A 20,611-nucleotide genomic window follows, 5' to 3' on the forward strand; every position below is an offset into this window, starting at 1 on the left:
TGTTAACATGTGGCTTTTTATTGTGTAATATTTGCAGCACCATGTTGTTGATAATGCAGTTGTTTGCATGGCTACATAAATATGTGGAGTACCAGCTTTCAGTTGTGGAAATACAGTAGTGACAGCAGCAGCAACACTGTCTGTGTGAACACTGCACACACTGTGAGCATTTTGAGTTGTTTTAGTCTTCTAGTGTAGACGGGTTAGGGTTTTTTTCTTTAAAATGGAGGGGAAAATGACCACTTTACAAAATATGTGGACAGGTATAGACAGGGCCTGAGTTGCATTGTGGGTAATGTAGGCGTCAGGTTATGAGCTACAAGAAGAATCTGTGAAATAAAAAAGATGGTACCTCTGATCTGCTGCGTCCATTATGATCTGTTTGCTCCTCAAGCTCCCAATAAACAAGTCATAATTCGTACGGCCACTAGAGGGCGCTGTCACATGATCATATGTTGTTCCTGATACTCCTCTCACACACAAACACACAATCTTCCCCACAAACGCACACTCCAACACCTGTGCTAATGAAGCCGAGCTGCAGCACACGCCGTCCTTGAGTCTGTCAATCAAGTGCTCACTAATGGGCCTCTACACACACACACACACACACACACATGCACACACACAACACACACACACAGTGAGACACGTGCAAACACTCAATAACACACACACACTCTCACAGCTGTACCTTCCTATTGAGAGGAGGGTTTCATTGAAAAGGCTGTAATCTGCCCACACACACTCTCAACCAGCAGGATAATGTGTGTGTGTGTGTGTGTGTGTGTGTGTGTGTGTGTGTGCTGGGGGGGGGGGGCATGTAGAGATACAGATAAATAGACGAGACATAAAGAGAAGGAGAAATAATAATAGATGGATAGATGTCAAATCATAAGTCCTAACCATGTTTCACTGTTTATGACGGCATGTTGTCGGCAGCAGCCCGTCCATGTATTTACATTCTGTGACTGCCTCTGTGAGTCCACGTTATTCTGGGAACAAACTTTAACGTATTCACTAGAAAAACATCCCACACAACAACTGTTTCCACCAACATGCACGGATTGTTTTTGATCTTAAACCGCAGAAAGCAGCAGATTCCTGATGTTGTGTTCACACCAGGCGCAAATAAAACAATTTGCATCGGTGAATTATGTGTAAAGTCAATGTAAAGACGTGATTAGATGCAAATACCCAACGGGCAGCACGATGGACACGATGGACGGGCCTGGTCTCACTCCAAAGTCGTCAAAATATGGCGCTTGGGCAGTGACTTGTGTCATCAGACACCAACGGAAAAAAGGCGTCCTTTAATGTCAGCATTGTACACGGCCGGTTGCCATTATAGTTTCAAGGGGAAATGTGGCGGGACGAAGACAAAAGTTAAGGCAGCAAAAGTCTGACTGGGGCTGGCAGGAGGGGTGTTGGATGGGTCCGACAAATACCAACTTCCACCTGAGAGAGTGGAGTTCATGTCCCATAAGATTGTAAAACCAAACCTGTTCCTGTACCACGTGTTGTACCAACGTCTGTTTATTTTGAGACTTTATGCAAATGTTAAATTTCCTGTGAAAACAGAAGTGTATTTTGAAAACAGACAATGCATGTAACAGACTGAATGTGACACGGCGTCCCAGAACGTCAACAACCAACACACCCAGGGTACCTTGGACTTCATATGTGGACGTGGAAAGTCCATGACCAAACGTGGACATGTGACGAGGTCACAGTGAGGATGAGTTGGATGGACGTGATGGGAGTGACCCAAATGTAGCAAGCAGCCCATAGTCGTTGTACGCTTATTTATTGGAGTTGAAAAATCTGAACTTCAGCAATCGATTCAGCCAATCAGCATTGAGATCCTCCAGGGTCATATGACACCAAAGATGAATCAACAGAAGTCCATTCATCGGAAAAATGGAGGAGAAGCTGATCGTGTCGGTCTGTGGCTACTCCGAGCTCTATGACACCACGTCCTACTTTTATAGAAACAGGAAGAAGACGGAGCTCAGACTGACAGAAAATAGTGGTTGTAGGAAGCCCAGCCTCTCCCTTTTGGGCACCCGTGAACACACGCGAGTCAACACAAATTATTTTGTTCAAACTTGCATGAGTAAAATTCACATCGCGTTTGTTGTGAGCACAACATGACAACTGAGTTAACACAAATCTCCCTTAAAACGTTGGTGCCTTACGTCCTGCGTCACAGTGTTGTGTGCCTGACGCACGTTCTCATCAGCTCCAAGTGGGTCATCTTGTTACTTGTTGGATAAGCTAGCAAAACCTTAACCTATCAAGTACTTTAGTAACTTAGTCTTTGCGTTAATCACAATATTAAACACAGAGGAGACTTCACGCCTAGTTCTTTCTCCATCTGAGGGAAATTCTGCTTTTAGAGATTTTTGAGACTGTACTTATCAAAGTCTTAAATGATATTCAACAGAATAATGATGCATGCAAATCCTCTGTCCTGGTATTACTAGATCTCAGTGCTGCATTTGATACAGTTGATCATAATATACTACTTAGCAGATTGGAAAAGTGGGTGGGACTCACTGGCACTGTGCTACAGTGGTTCAGATCTTACTTACAAGATAGGGACTTTTTTGTGTCAATGGTAACCATGAATCTGAGCGAACTACGATCACATGTGGGGTTCCTCAAGGGTCCATTCTCGGACCACTTCTATTCAACATCTATATGCTACCTCTAGCCCAGATTATGGAACATCACAACATCTCCTATCATACGTATGCCGACGACAAATCAATGACTGGATGTGCCAGAATGTTCTCCAGCTAAATCCAGAAAAGACAGAGGTGTTAATTTTTAGCCCTAGAAATGAAAGGGCAAAGATCAGCGCCCACCTTGGCTCTATGTCACTGTCAGCTACAAATCAAGCCAGAAATCTTGGTGTTATTATTGACTCAGACCTGAACTTCAACAGCCATTTAAAGTTTATTACTAAATCTGCCTATTACCACCTGAAAAATATAGCTAGAATTAAGGGGTTTCTGTCTAAACAAGACATGGAAAAACTTATTCATGCATTCATTTTTAGTAGGTGGGATTATTGCAATGGCTTATTTACAGGCCTTAACAAAAAATCAATCAGACAGCTGCAGCTGATTGAGAACGCTGCCGCCAGAGTCCTTACAAACACCAGGAAACTGGACCATATTACACCGGTCATTAAATCACTACACTGGCTTCCTGTGAGTCAAAGAATAGATTTTAAAATCTTACTGCTGGTCTACAAAGCCCTGAATGGTCTCGGACCAAAATACATGCTTGATCTACTGGTTCCCTACGAAGCATCCAGACCCCTTAGGTCATCTGGAACAGGTTTGTTGTGTGTTCCAAGAACAAGAACCAAGCAAGGTGAGGCAGCATTCAGTTATTATGCTCCTCACCTGTGGAACAAACTTCCTGTAGATCTGAGGTCTGCTCAAACTGTCAGCTCCTTTAAATCAGGGCTAAAAACACTATTGTTTACTGAAGTGTACTCTTAGATTAAATACTTACCTGCTGTATTCTACTGCCTGTACTTTTTAACTACACACTGCTGATTTATGCCTTTTATTATTCTACTTCTTACTGCTCTTAGATGCAATGTATTGAGCCTGTTTTTATTTTATGTTACTGTATTTTATTATCAGTCATTCTAAGTTTCTATTTCCCTTTTTAATTGACTGTTTTTATTGTTTTAAATTGTGTCTTGTTGCTTTTAATGTCTCTGTAAAGCACTTTGAATTACCTTGTGTTGAACTGTGCTATATAAATAAACTTGCCTTGCCTAGAGATTCACAAGTAAAAACAGAGACAACACACTTGACGATGGGTAGACAAGACCGAACAAATCCTATAAGAGCACGTGGTCCTGTACCAAACTTAAAGTCAGTGTTTGACTTGCATTATGTTATGCACATTTCTCCTATGCCGTTACATCTCAGGGGTAAGTATACTACCTTTTAGTCATATACCATATATAAAGATGGACGACATGACACTTTCCCAAAAGTGAAGACAAAATATCTGGATTGCCCCCTGGAGTTTGGCTGCAGTATAGGTCGTAAAAGGACGGGGGCCAAAATAAAAACTACATGTCAAATAAATTTTTCCTAAAGGTGGTTATCACGCTGCTGTTTGATAAAGGGTTTGCTCTTCTGATAAGTTATGTTTTGTTAAGTCATATTTAATGTTATAAAACAGGGATTTTACAACATGACAACTAAGCTAATCAGCAGGCTCACATTCAGTGGCACTGCGATTGGTCAGACGGGGATGTATGGGTGGGAAAGCTGATACCACAGAGATTGCTACTGCGCTGTCACCAGAGCAAGATGGCCGCTGCCATATTGAGGAAATTTAGCTTCACTCCTCCTTCCTGTCCAGTGAAAACCATGTACCTCCAGATGTTTTGAAGTTGAATGTTCGTTATAAACTGAGGGGTTTATATGCTGAGAAAAAGTACATTTTTCTGGTAACACTTTCGCTTAGGTAAGGTTTTGAATACGGGTGTAACAATACACATATTCGTATGGAACTGTTTAGTACGAAGCTTTCAGTTCGGTACTCATTACAAACCATACGTTGATCTGTTGAACTGTTCTATGAAATCTGAAAAATCAAACCTATCCAGCTTAAACTGTGTTTAATATAATACTGTCAGTGCCACTGACTCAAGGAGGCCATCACTGTTCAAACTTTCTGATGTTAGTTTTATTAAATACATTAATTAAATAACATTAAAAACAAAATCAAGGAAAGGTATCTGGCATTCCTACTGTTTTGATACATCAAAAACGAACTTTAACTTACAGTGGAGTATTGTCACTGTGTGGCATCAGTACTTTTACTGCTGCAAACGACCTCGTCTCACTCTGACTGAAAGATAACACAGCAAAAATGACAGAGATGTTAATGGACTCTCAATATGACGACAAACTCAAGAGCATCATCATCACTCTGAGCGAGAGAGGTGGGGAGGGTGTGTGTGAGTGTGTAGAAACACACACACACTTACACACGGAGTGTGTATGAGCTATTTGTGTGATGGCGCCACAGTTTTGGTCATCCTGCTGGTGTGTTGTCGCACTTTTCCTCCGACACTAAAACATCATTCTCCCGACCGCCGTCTGTCCTCAGAGTCCTCAGAGACAATGAGTTTTAAAAAATCATATTTCAGCACAAGAAAAAAGATTTTTGAAGACGATGAGGGTGCACCAGCTGAAACACACCAGGTTTGTTGTTTTGTGTATGATTTAGTGGCACCTAGTGGTGAATTACAGACTGGACCAGCTGAAACTTCTCCTGGTTAGAATTCCTTCAGTGTTGTTCTGGAGGTTTTTATTGGGAGCTGAATTATCCACAGAGATGTCTTCCTCCAAAACACACAGAGCAGGTGATTTAAACTGGTAACAACACTGAATAAAGAAGTTTTTATGCAAAAAAAAAAGTTAAATGTCAAACTTTACAGCAGAAATAAACATGTTTACAGCCTGGTACAGAAAACTGTTTTAGTCTCTATAGCTAATTTCAACATTCATGGCAACAGCAACCGTTTGAACTTAGCTGCAGGTTGCGCATAATTGAGGGCATGGCTGCTTTGAGCGACAGGCTGTCTGCGAGGTGTTGCCACAGCCCATAGCCCCCTACACTGCCAGATTTTCTGCGAATGTTGGGCCGTTTTGCCGGCAAGCTGCGAGCGTTTAGACACACAGAGGCGGATTGGCGAGTTGATCTGAGGTGCCCAATTTTCCGCCTCGTAGGGTAGACATATTGGTGGAATGTTTTCAGTTTAAACAGACCGAGGCGCCCTTCTGCAACAGGAGGAGCTGTTGATGACTTGTGGGAGGAGCTGTTGATGACGCCGCACATACGAGCCACTGGCGGTGGATAAACAGGAAACAGCTGATAGCAGGAATTAGCGAGCAGCTAGTAGCAAGAGGGAAACACAAACCTGACAGACACTGTAAAGATGAGCAACTGGGGAGACAAGGAATTGCGCGCCCTCCTTGTCCTCGCAAACGAAGAGGCCATTAACTGTCAGATGACGGGGACGGTGAAGAACGGGCCGACTTATGAGAGAATCACCGAAGGACTGACCAGCCGCGGCTTCCCTCCCACGTCACTGTTTACGTCACACACTGAGCTACACGTTTTGTTACTTGCTCACGCCCCCCATTGCCCCGAAAAAGGCACATTCTGTATAAACAAAAGTAGGTAGGCGGCATTTTGCTGCACTCCCCGATTTTGTTTTTATACTGCCAATGCTGAAAGAAGACTGACTGGGCTTTCCTGCAAATTTGCACAACTCTTATCTAAAGAGGGCTTATGTGTCAGATTCATCCCTTGCTCTTCCACAGCTCCACCATCTCATCCAAATATAGTTTTCTGGCACCAAAAATCCAAGATGGCAACAGCCATAACTGGAGGTTTCAAAGTGGGAGTCCTCAAACCAATGGGTGATGTCACAGTGGCTATGTTGATAACTTAACAGTGTATAGTTGACATGCATGTCCAAAAGAAAAAGCCCACCTTTCTGGTCGGAAGGAGGTTTTTGGATTTTGCGTAAATATCCACCAAATTTTTCTTTGTTTTGTGCTTTAAGATTATTCTTTGGGCTTTTTGCATTTCTAAATTTGAAACTTGTACGCACTAGGTCTGTATTTTATGCATATTATGTGAATTGTGATTTTTTTTTTTTTTTTTTGTGCAAACAGTTTTATACTTTTACGACATCTATTGCACGTCTGTCCGTCCGTCCCTCCTCAGTTGCTCTTCCTGAGCTTTCTACCGTTTTTTTCCCCATTAAAGGTTTTTTTTGGGGGAGTTTTTCCTTATCCGCTGTGAGAGTCCGAAGGACAGAGGGATGTCGTATGCTGTAAAGCCCTGTGAGGCAAATTGTGATTTGTGATATTGGGCTTTATAAATAAAATTGATTGATTGACTGAACTACGTGGCTTACATTGTGACTTTGCCTTCTATGTTTTCTTTCTCGTTGTATGATGCCCCTGTGGAGCACTTTGTGACCTTTGTCTGCTAAAAGTGCTATACAAATAAATTTTACTTACCTACTTACTTGCTTTATATTAGAAGAGCTCAAGAATGACAGGAAAAGGAGCAGAGAGAAGGGGGGTGAGACACAGCAAAGGGCCACAGGCTTGAAGCGAACCCAGGCTGCTGCAAGGACTCGATCTACACAGGGTGATCACTTGACCAGGTGAGTCAGAGGTTGCTCTGCTGACCTTTCTAAGAAGATGGTTGAAGGAATGAAAGATGGAGGCTGTGTTTACAAGAAAAAAAATCCAAATTAGATGCAAAGACACAAAATAGCACAAGCGACTCCGACTGTTTTTCCAACTTTTTTCTATATTCTTGGCGTGATATACGACATGCTGGTGCACATTAATCGGAGAATGCATGTCAACAGGAATATCAGTGGAATATTCATTTCCATGAGACGTGTAAGCATCTTAACAGGATTAAGGACAAAAAAACAATCTGTGCGTGTAAACAGAGTCAGTGTCATCAAAACATCCATATTTTTATGTAACTATTACAGAGCAGTTTGTGCATTAATGTTGAATATTATTTTTAAGGTCACCACATGATGTGATGTCACAGCTGCAGCCTGAAGGACAAAACTTAAATGAATACTCTGTGACACTGACTGAACTCGGTTCCCCCATGCTGATGTAAATACTCGTCTGTGATTGGCTGACAGGTGGCAGGTGTCACACCTGAGTCGTGTTGTTGTGGTCACAAACAGGGGCGGGGCCTCGGGGCGCCCACACTGATCATTTATCAGTAAACAACAGTTCTACGTTTGCTCAATAGATTTTCTGAGTGGGCGTGATGGTGCGTTCAAGAGCACAGCGGCAGTCTGACAAACAACAACAAGACGGGTCATGGGGGGGGGGGGGGGGGTGTTGTCAGCTGTAATTGGTTGTTAAGACGTCAGTCATCAGAGGGAGAGAGGTCACAAAATGACGGAGAGAGGCTGGGGGGCGGTGCTGGGTTGTCATGGTAACAAAACAGTAATTGGTTGTTTAGTTGTCAATCAAGAGGGAACATGAGGTGAAGGAAGGGAGACAGAGAAAAGTTATGTTTTATTATTTCTTCACGTGCTGCTTTATGTACAGTTTAACATATACACAGATATATTTAGCTGACACATAATATCTAATATATAATAATATAATCTTATAATGAGTGCCTTTAATGAGTCTAAATCAATAGATGCCACGTATTATTGATCAATTAACACTGCTGGAAGTTACATTTAGTTTCAGTCTGAAACACAAAACACCCAAAAAATAAAATTAAATAGTTTAACTGAGATATAGTTTATATTATTACTTCCCTGCTTTAATTGATGTTCAGTTTTGTTTTTTATTAGAATAAATAAGTGAGACATTGCCACCACATTCATTGACCGTTTTTTTCAGGTAGGCAGGTAGCTTTTAAACCCTGAGTACGGCCTGAGGGGCTTCTTGTCTACACAGAAAGACAACTTCCACCTGACACACAGGCCGAACCTTAAATCACATACTAACATACTATTTACACTAAGTGTGACGTCAAATTTAATACGTAGGGTGTTGAGCTGCATAGAGGTGGATTTTACGCACTTGTACCTGGAAGAAAGATTAGCAGGAATTTCTAAATATGAGACGTGAGTTTACTGGACTTACTCAGCTGCCCCACAATGCATTGCAGCCCTTCAGACTGCCCAGTGGCGAACTGAACTCACCACATATACATTTGTGATTATCAATTTCATTCAGCTCAGAGTGATGTCATGATCCATTCAGTTATGTGATGTGGAAAAGGCTTATTAATCAAGTATACTTAAAGGGATAGTGCACCCAAAAATGAAAATTCTTCCATTATCTACTCACCCATATGCCGAGGGAGGCTCAGGTGAAGTTTTAGAGTCCTCACATCACTTGCAGAGATCCAAGGGGAGAGGAGGTAGCAACACAACTCCACCTAATGGAGGCTGACGGCGCCCCAGATTCAAACGTCCAAAAACACATCATTGAAACCACAAAATATCTCCATACTGCTCGTCCGTAGTGATCCAAGTGTCCTGAAGCTCCGACATAAAAAGTTGTTTGGAAAAACGTCATTTGAACTCAGTTTTTAGCCTCACACACACACACACACACACACACACACACACACACGTGAGCGCGGTGTACACAGAGGCAGTTAGAGCTACAGGCTACAATGAGGCTAAAAACAGAGTTCAAATGACGTCTTGTCTTCTCAGATGTTTTCAGAAACGTATTTTAGCTTACTGTTAATCTGCCATATGAGATAGCTATTTGCCAGCCGGCCGCCCTTGTTTCAAGCAGACGTCTCCGCATTACATCACTCACCAATGAGAGCATTTATTGGTCTGGTGCAGCGCAGTGCATTTTGGGTGCTGCAGCTTGTTTTTTCGTTAGTCATTGCTGTGTTTCCAAGTTTTTAGCAACCAATCTGGGTTTTTTTAGGAAGAAATACTTAACTAATCCCAGAGGAGAAATTTTTCACTCTGTCATCATACACACACACACACAGGCCAGAAATACACAGACATGCACAAACAGGTATCAGTCTCAAGTTTGAAGACTTGCCACTTTTCCTTTCAATTATTTGAATACTTTTTATTTATTAAATTTATTTAAACCTTTCTGTGTGAGTACTTTTATTTTACTCACTCTGTACTCTGACAGCTCTCTATTTAATGCATGTTTAAGTCCTCTTTGTGTGTGTGTGTGTGTGTGTGTGTGTGTGTGTGTGTGTGTGTGAGTGCTATATTTAAATTCAGAACTTGTTGTACTAACAAAGTAGTTTTACAGTGTTGTATCAGTACTTTTACTCAAGTAAAGGATGTGAATACTTCCTTCAGCTCTGCTGCTGATGCGACAAATGTTTCATCATTGCTGGTTTTTTGATTTTCCTGTAACACCAGAACTGACACTCTGGAAAATCACTTTACTTTTTCAAATTGTAATTAACAGTACATCAGTTTCACTGCTGCTGAAGTTTTTCTTCTTACAGCCTTTTTTTTATTTTTATTTTTATTTTGGTGACATCTCTCCAGTTCTTGGTCATGTGTCTTTGAGGCCGTTTACACGTACACGGTGATTTTGATAAACGGAGACATCTTCCTTCGTTTGTGCCCTTCGTTTACACGCAAACAGAGGTTTCGCCTCTGAAAATGAGTCTTTCTAAAAACTCCGGCCAGAGTGGAGATTTTGGAAAACTCCGGTTGCGCGTTTGCATGTAAACTGAGATAAACGGAGATAAATGGAGTTATAGGCAGCCGACGTCACAGTATGCGCCGTAACTTGCGCCTGTGTCAAAAGTGCGACCTATGTTGCTATGGTGACAGTGGATACATGGAAGGCTTGAGCTTCTCGTTACACTGCCACCTACAGGTTTGGCATGCTCTTGTGCACATATACACGGGTAAGTGTAAACGAAAATCTTTTTGAAAACGGAGAAGGTGAAATATCTGTTTATGAAAATAGCCGGTTACGTGTAAACGGCCTCTGAGTCTTTGCACACGGTAGGGGGTGTTACCTGGGCTAATAGGTGATCAATGATCATTCAGCTCACCTGGGTCAGAGCAGATCTGGATGGATGGAACGTTTGGTGCGTCTGGAGTTGACTTCTCTCTTCTCTTTTCTCTTTTAACAGTTTCAGGTGTTAGTTTTTCTAATATCATGTATTATTACTCTGACAGTGTGAACTTAATCTGCTTTGGCAATACATCGTTAAAGTCATGGCAGTAAAACTAATATTAAATATTTATATTTTCTATATGAATATGAGGAAAAGAAACATGAGGGACACACAAACAAAGAGGGCGTAGTAATTGCTGTGAGGCTGTTTGGGAGGCAGATGAGAGCAGAGTTAACGAGCTGAGCCTCCAGCACCAATTAACCAACAACCTGCAGACGTGGACAGAAGAGAGCTGCTGCAATTAAACACACACACACACACACACACACACACACACACACACACACACACACACGATTTAAGGTGATGTGTCAGGAGGAGGAGGAGGAGGAGGAGGAGGAAGCTATTTCTCAGCTGGTCAGATGAGTTTTTATTCTGATGAATTAAAGTATCTGTAAGTAAACGAGTGGCTCAGCGTCGTGTTGTGTGCTCTTATTTACTTGTGTTTGTTTGCAGTTATTTTATACATGAACTCTACTCAAAACTGTTTGTGTTGACGTAAACAAAGTAAATAAGTGCATTTACTCAAGTACTGTACTTCAGTTTAATATGATGTACTTCACTTAAATATTTCCATTTTCTGCTGCTTTATACTTCTCAGTTTCCACTTCACTACATTTGTCTCATAACTTTATGATAATAATACAAAATGTAATCGACAAATAAAATAAGATGTGTCATTAGACATTAGAATAACGAGGTGAATTCATTAAAATGAGCTCCACCTTTACCAGCTGCAACATTAAAGTGATGAACACAAAGTGTCTCTATTTGGAGCCAGTGTTTGGTTTGTCCATTCTGGGCTACTGTAGAAACATGGCAGTGAAACATGGTGACCTCCACAGACAAGGACCTGCTCCCTATGTAGATGTAAACGGCTCATTCTAAGGTGACGAAAACACAACGATTCTTATTTTCAGCTGATTATACACTAAGGAAACATACTTATTATATTATATTCCATTTCTGCCAACATATTCCCCGAAACATCTGAAACCATCAAAATGCAGGACTTTTACTTGCAACTTCCACACTATGATATTATTTTTTTTTTTTTTGGCAACAATTAAATCGTAGGCAACTGGACTTTGATTTTGTCTAGAAGACATTTCGCCTCTTATCCAAGCGGCTTCATCAGTTCTCAACGCATCGGTCTGACTAGTGAACGACTGTCGTTGTGTTTCTTTGAGCCACTTGAGGTTAGGAAGTTCACTGGTAACCACACATTATGCCTAACGACTGTGGCTCACCAGTGGCCTGATTCACTCCTAACGACTGTCGTTCACTAGTGTGACTCACCTGACCCAAACAATGGTCCAGTGAAACTCCAGTGAAAGTATTGTCTTATGAGGGTGGTGGGTGTACACCTCCACAGAGGTTAAAAACCTGAGTCTTACTCCACTGTTTGTCAGACTAGTGAGGACTAGTCAGACCGATGCGTTGAGAACTGATGAAGCCGCTTGGATAAGAGGCGAAACGTCTTCTAGACAAAATCAAAGTCCAGTTGCCTACGATTTAATTGTTGCCAAAATGGAATTGACCTGGATAAATGAGAATATCCACAGACTGTGATATTAGTACTTTTACTGAAGTGAAACATCTGAGTACGTCTTCCACGCCACTTTAAAGAGTTCTGCTGCCCTCACTTTGGCACCACAGACTGTATAAATAATGGACATAGCCACTGTGACGTCACCTGTCGGTTTGTAGACTCTTGTTCTGAAGCCATCTTGGATCTTTGGAGCCAGCAGTGACCAAGGTACCCTGGGTGTGCTGGTTGTTGACGTTCTGGGACGCCGTGTCAACTTCAGCCTGTTACATGCATTGTCTACTTTCAAAATACACTTCTGTTTTCACAGGAAATGTACAGTTTGCATACCGTCTCTTTCAAAATAAAAGCACTAAAATTGACAGTTTTTTTTTTTCCCTTCAACAACAAACACACGTGGTTACGTTTAGGAAAAAAAGAGCACGGTTTGGCTTCAGAATCTTACAGGACGTGAACACCGCTCTCTCAGGTGAAAGTCGGTTTTTGAGACCGGGCGCTAATTATGTTTTTAAGCCTTGTTGAAATATAAATCGGTGAGTTGTTTTTCAGCTCTGTCTGTTTCCTCTTGTGTGGCACACACTGTACACAGGAACGTTATATAATTATGTACGTTTATTTATAACCTAACTTAGTTTAAAATTGTTTTTTCATCTCAAAACTAAGACTTAATCTAAAATAGCTAAACCAGAATGAACCCTGGTTTAAACACCAGTCTGGTCCTTTAACATTCTCGGCTGTAATCTGACATTTGATTTCCTGCGACTGCAGACTGATGATCTGTCTGATTCACTGACCCTGCGACCTGACCACGCTTTAAAGCTCTAATTATTATTACTGCTGCTGCTGCTGCTGTGGAGACAAGTGTGTGTGTGTGTGTGTGTGTGTGTGTGTGTGTGTAATGATAAGGGCCTGTGGGAGAGATAACAGTTATTATGGCTCTCTGTGGACACCCCCCTCCACACACACACACACACACACACACACACACACACACAGGTCAATTTACAGCTAGCAACTGTAGACTTGCTCGTGTCCCAGCGGACTCTATTACTGTGTGAGTTGGGCCGTGGACTGATTACACACACACACACACACACACACACACACACAGACAGACAACACGGGCACTGTGGTTACAGAGGTGGGTATCGAGCGTGCAAACATACACGCTGGCAAGCAAGAAAACATGCAGCATCTCATACAAACATGCAGCAACATGTGTAAACACTCCACAACGTCTGTGTGTGTGTGTGTGTGGAGGTGCAGAGGTGAGTTAACAGTCATAAAACACACAGAATTAAACACATGAACAGAGAACAACGTGTGTGTGTTGTCATTGCACTAGTTTACATAACAAATTTGTTTTCTCGTCCTCATTATCGCCGCTTGGCATCATGGGAAACTCTCACTTCAACACGTTCTCACTCCCGACTCATCTAGTATTGCTGTTTGGTTGACGTTTTTGTTAACATATGATGCACCATGAGCTCTAGCGCATATTGTTGTAAAGACGCTTACCTGGCTCGCGCATGTGTTTGTTTTGGGGTTGAATGAAACAACAAGACGGGAAAACTTTGCCGTCGAGGTAAACGCAACGGTCGGCTGGTAAGGCTGAAGGCCTGTTTGGCGAGCACTTCCACAGCTTCTTGGACAGAGTATGGAGCGGTGCCTCGCCTCTTTATTTCTCGGCACTCGCTGGACCCTGTCGACGCCTGGCTGGTACCTGTCGTCGGCCCGGATGAGGTGTTCCAGCCCCGCGGCCCCTGCTCTCCTCGTCCCCGCTGGCGCGGGGTGAATCTGCACAACCTGCGGCCTCTGTGTGTGGCTCCCCGGACAGCTAACGCCGTGGACCCGCTGGCTCCTGCCAGGATTGGGCTGGTAAATGCTAGATCACTAGCGAACAAAACGTTTATCCTGAAGGATTTCCTGACTTCCCGAGGATTGGATTTTCTCTGTGTGACTGAGACGTGGCTGACTGTTGGTGAGTCCAGTGCTTTCACAGAACTTTTACCCGATGATTGCTGCTATTTTAACTCCCCGCGGACGTCGGGTCGAGGAGGAGGAATAGCGACTATTTGTAAGAGTCACTATAAATGTAAGCAGCTAGGTAAGATGACGTGTGCCGTCTGAGTGCCGTAAATCGTTTTGTCCTGGAAGCGACCTGGGGCGGACCCGGACACAGTTTCCTAAAGGTATGGATATACACTATATAGAAATAGCTTATCTTCACACCGATGGTCTCATCTGTTGTTGTAGGTCACGCACAGACATCAGCAGAAATGAGAGACTTTTGCATATCCAGTTAAAAGTTCCTTGTAGCTGCTTTAAAACAATGGATGATTAATACATACACATGTGAGGACTAAAAGCTTTTCTGCTGCTGCAAATAACAGTGTGTCCTGCTGGTGTTGCAATGTTGCTCTATATGGAAATATGTCACTACTGCCTCTGGTGCTTTTAAAAATTGTACGTCCTTTTATATTGCATCATTACATTCTTGTGACCCAATGATCATGTTAAAATCATTTCTTGTTTGTCGAAGAAGTCTTTTTAACTGTACGCCCCGTTTTCTTTTTCTTTTTTGTGTCATTTTGTTTTATTTTGGGTTTTATGTGCTTTGTTGTATTTCAGGTTGCCTTGTGTAACATGTCGGCCAATGCACCACAAATGAAAAATAGCCCCTTGGCTAATTCTGGCATTTTTATGTCATGTGTCTTTATTAATTTGCGCAATCCCTCTTAAATAAACTAACTTTCAACATCAGGAAAGCACCTCCTGTTTATGCTTATGTCCTTACAAAAAACCCATCATGGTTTGGCCCAACATTCATACAAGGAGCAAACACTGGGCTCCTGTGTGGAAGCCTGGTGTTGTTGGATCCATCCACCATCACTCCCACCCTCCCTGTAGGGACTTTCCAGCTCATTAAATTAAATTCTTATCTAGTGGTGTTTCACACTAATGACGTGTGGTGGCGTATTATACCTCAGCTAAAGGGTGCCTTTTTTTTCTGTTAGTGTCTGACGCCAAAGTCTGAACAGGTCGGTCACTTGTGGCGTGAGGTTTTGGTCCTGATGGACCGCAGCGTCCTGCCACAGGGGAGTGTCACAAAGGGTTTGTGTCAGTAGTCAGAGGCGTTGGCCGCGTCCTGGAGGAGTACAGGTCCTGGAAGACGGCAGGTTGCAGCCAGTCACCTTCTCTTGCTCTTTTATATGTTTCATAAACTGTCACATGTTTCCAACATGTGATAAAATAAAATACTGATGTCCTTAGTATTAAAATATCTGCATGTGAGGTAGTTACAATTTTTGATGCAGGACTTTTACTTGTCACGTATTTTAACTTGTTCCCAGCTTGCTAATGATCACTGTCTGACACACACACACACACACACACACACACACACACACACACACACACAGAGCCAATTAAAGTTGTTTGTCAGAGAGGAAAAATAATTAAAGAAGCCTCGTAGCTGCTGGTGATGTCGCTGCGTGTTAAGGGATACTGTCGCTGTGTGTGTGTGTGTGTGTGTATTCAATTTACCCCTCTGTCTCAGTTCTATTCAAATAATCTTTATTGATTCAACAGTTAAAATACGATGCTGCCTTTTCTTTAGCCGTATTTACTCGCTCATTAGACACTATAAATCTGATCGATCACATCTGAGAAATAAGCAAAATTATTTTATTAGTTTTATTGTTAAAAGTCATGTACTGTGTGAAGTGTAGATGTAAACATCAGGTGATAAACTCGTACATATCTTGTGTATTCATGTCTGCCTCTCACTGTTAGTTTAACACTCTGTATTTATTCTATATATTACAGACACTATGGGATGTTGCAATATTGAAAGAAAACAAGACACACATTAAATACTGTGGTGAGGGGAAGAACAACGAGACACAGGTGAAGTCATCAGAGGGAGGGCAAACACACAGGGGCAGGAAGTGAAGTGATCTGAAACGAGAGGAGATGTGAGTTTCAAAGTAAAACAGGAAACAACATAAATGAATGAAATACAAAACATAACCAAAGAAACTGGAGCTGTGACACCAACACCCTGTTTTTAAAGTCACATGCATTATTCAGGAAGTGAAGTGATCTGAAACGAGAGGAGATGTGAGTTTCAAAGTAAAACAGGAAACAACATAAATGAATGAAATACAAAACATAACCAAAGAAACTGGAGCTGTGACACCAACACCCTGTTTTTAAAGTCACATGCATTATTTTTTAGATCTGGTTAAATTAAAACTGCAATAATCTTCAGGGCAACATTAGAGAAATGTTTTGTGGGGTTGGGGGGGGGGGGGGTGTAGGATTTAAGAGGAGAATTTAATTTTAAAAAACAATGTGATCATACAACTAAGGAGAGTTGTGTATCTCAGTGTGTGAGGTGGACGTGTGGAACGGGCTGCGTGACGAGTTCAAACAAAGAATGAATATAAATCAATTAAAAAAACTATACAGAAAAGATATTTTTGACAGATATATAGACGAGGACAGGTTGTCTTAGAGGAGTGCATACTCATTCTGTAACACTGGGTGGTACCTGGACTGTAAATAAACTGGGTTTATTTATTTAGTAAGTTGGTAAACAGACTGGGGATAGTTGTATGTTAGATGTGAATACATTTTGGAACTTGGAACGAAAATGCAAACAATGGTTTGTATGACATGCTACAAATGTGAAAAATACATGCTGAGCAGTCACTGGTGCGCAGAGCGGAGTCCGCGCGGTCGTAAAATCTGAGCTTTGCGCACACAGGGCTTGCGGAGGGTTGCTCTGAGTCCGCATGGACCTCCGCAGAGTCTGTTCCGCGTACGTTCCGGCCGAGGATGTTGCCTTGACAGACACACATCACATGTGTGGAGATACTTCACTTTCCTCCGCCGTGTCAATGTGATGACGTCATCAAATGACTTGTCGACTCGACTTCGACTTTATTGACAGATAAGTCAACCTGAAAAAAATCAAAGTCGTTAATAACCTAATACACACACACACACACACACACACACACACACACACACACTTTTAAATTCATAAATCATGTGTTTGTGAATTGTTTTGATGGAAAACAAATGTTGTTTTTCTCCAGTTGATTATTTTACATCATGTTTTCCTCAAATGTTTCTTTAAACAAGTGGTGTGCAGTGTGTGTGTGTGTGTGTGTTTCCAGTGGGAGGTCTGCTTCTTAAGCACAACACAATCACTCAAACATTCATAACAGGCTGATTAAAGCATCACCTTCACTCTGCTGCTGCTGCTGTTTGTTCTTTACTGTTGATGCTGTTGTCGAGTGAAAATGTTAAATATTCATTATAAACAAGAAAAAGCACAATTCAACATCTCCTCAGTCACAGCAGGACACATATAGTCTGCAGCTCCCCTTTTATTTTGTCATTATATCGCACAAAGCTTCATTTTATTTTGAAATGCAGCCTTTTATCTCCACGCCGTCGCCTGTTTGAACCGTCGACTTTTGTTTACTGATGCAATGTGAAATTTGTCTGGTTGTTTGTAAATGAATAAATGATTCACAGCAGGATGGATCGCAGTCGGCAGCACACACAGCAGGATCTAAATGTATATGAATCATACAGGATCTGCACAGTTGACACTTTACTGGAAGCCTCTGGGTTCACGTGTCGTCGCTCTGACAGCAGGAGGCGACTCTGTTGTGGTAATATTGACGTGTTTACACGCTACATGTGAAACTTCATGCTCTGATGTCACTGTTTGGTCCCTATGTTTACTGTGTCTTTAGAATATGTGAGAGAACAATGCAGAAAGTGCAGAAATCAGCTCTTTGAGACACAACTAGGACTAATAAAACACACACACTGAAACTGTTGGTTGTGTTTTCTAGACGCTTTTAGGGTCGACGTCACGATGATGTCATTTTACTATCTGGAGGTGCAGCTGCCTCTCCTCCACAGGGCTGTAGGCTCCATAGGAGTCTTAAATTGTGTTTGTCTTGTTGTGTTATTAGTTTTGCCTCCAGCTAAGCCCTCCCCTCCAAAAAACTTCATACTGTTTACAATAACAATAAAACAGTCCATATTGATGGTAGAATAATAAAATAACATTGTAAAAGGTCATTAGCTGATCATTAAATAGGATCAAGAACAAGAATTTACTCACTGACTTAAATCATTGACAACACAAGTTATATATTTACATGATAAATAAATATATTCTTAACATTAAAACACATAATGCCGTCTGATGTTATAAAATGATGCAGTCCATCTGACAGCGAGGGTCAGATATGCAGAACACACAAGCTTTGCTAATATGAACATGTGAGGTGACCTGCAGCCTGATTAAGTCAGAATCACTCAGGAGCTTCTAAACGAAAAAGTCAAAGTACAGAGTGAAGAAGACAAAGAAAGGAGCAGAGAGGTGATGACCAAATGTCTGATAAAAAAGTGAAAAAGCAGCAGGTGTGACAGGTAGATCCAAAGGTGAGGAGGGAGGCAAAGCGAGGGAAAAAAGAATATTGCCATTTTTCAAAATGGTGTATTTAAATATTTCCACATACTGTGGTCAAGTCTTGGAATTGGAGGAGATATTGATAATGTACCTCTTGCATAAAAGACAAAAACAGAGGCAGCGTTGTAGGGGGCGGTGGTCGGTGAGGCCGTTAAATACATCGCGACTGGAAGACGGAGAATTCTTTTCTCTAGTGCTGCCGATGAGGGAAACTGAAGTGTTATTTCTTCTTCGTGTCTCACTAGAGCTACGTATCGGGTAGTGACAGCAACACTGCCCCCAATGGTTTCCGGTGGTACTGCTCCGTTTGGCCCGTATCTGTAAGCTTTATGGAAACGTGCAGAAATACGGACGAAATGAACGCGGAGCACGGACAGAAGGCTCCGTCCGTATCCGGATCCGTATTTAACGTTGAGCATAAATGAGCCTTACGTTCTGCACACAAGTTGATCAATATCTGATTAAAGTAGCTTCAAGATTTAATGAATAAATGACGTAAAAACATTATTTGAGCTTATAATTTAATACCTATTTTCACAAGAGGTATAAAATGTTGTGTAGTGATTGTCATATTCTGTACCTTTCCTTCAGTCCTTGTGTTGTTTTCCCTCCCCTGGTTTCTTGTAGATCCTTGTTTGTCTCAGTGCCTGTGTGTCTTAGGCCTCATTTACACCGCCAGCGCTGTGCTTGCATAGCGCTCACGAATGGTCACTGTTTACTTGTGTTTTCATTTTGGCAAGCATGTTAACAGGTTAGAGCATTCACACCGCATCCGTTCTACATGCTGCTCGAGTCGCGCTGCTTTCGTGAGCGAGCTCGAAAATAGAAGAGACACCGTTCTTTTGTGCGAGTCACGAGCAAATGGTCGCTGTGTTCAACAAAAAAACATCTACGGTGGCCGAGAGAGGTCACAACACACGCAAACTCGTGTTTAGTAGTAATGCAAAGCATGCTATTTCTCCAAGGGTTGGAACAATCACTGGCGCGTGAACATCTCCAACTTTGGCTTTGGGTCCAAACTCTCTTCTTCTTCTTCTTCTTTGGGGTTTATTGGAGATTTGCTAGTCTGAGTGGGCGGAAGTTCGCTGCATAGATCAGCCTCTCACTGGGCGGAACGAGCCACCCGCTGAAGTCCCGCCCTACCACCTCCGGTTGTGTAGCAGTTTTCAACACGTCCTTTACTAACTTTTGCGGTGTATGATCTTGCGGGGATGTAGCCATTTTTCTGCCATGGTTCACATCCTGTAGGCGATATTTTTGTGGGCGTGTTACATCAAAACCTGTTTCCCCCCGGCAATATTTTTGCAGGCGCACCGTTGCTGTGGCACCGCCCAGAATGACTGTGATTGGTTGAAAGAAACACAAGCAGCCAGGGCGTTTTTTTCTCCAGTCTTAAAGTGAGAGTCGGCCCAGACAGACCTTTCTTTTCTTGAGAAAGGTCTGGTGAGCGAGACGAGGGATTTGCAAACATGGTGCACAGTGCGTCTGTTTGGTTTTGGTGTAAATACACATGTGCTGCCGCCACTGCTTCACGAACACATCGCTTGCATTGTAAATGAGGCCTAGGTGTGGCTCTCATCAGTCCTGCTGCCAATCCACCCGCTCACCTGAAAGCCATCCCCTAATGAACCCCAGCAGTACCAAGCTCTGTAGTCCACTCTCCACCAGATCCTTCAGTCTACCTTGCTGCACTAACTATGGCCTATTTGTTGCTTATTGCTTTTTTCCTCTTGGAGTTTTTTGCCTAAACCCTCTCTCGCTTTCTCTGTGCCTCACATTCACACTCACCGGTCAGCAGTTTTCCTGCCACTCCA

This window comes from Epinephelus fuscoguttatus, linkage group LG14 (genome assembly GCF_011397635.1).
Source record: "Epinephelus fuscoguttatus linkage group LG14, E.fuscoguttatus.final_Chr_v1".
NCBI lineage: Eukaryota > Metazoa > Chordata > Actinopteri > Perciformes > Serranidae > Epinephelus > Epinephelus fuscoguttatus.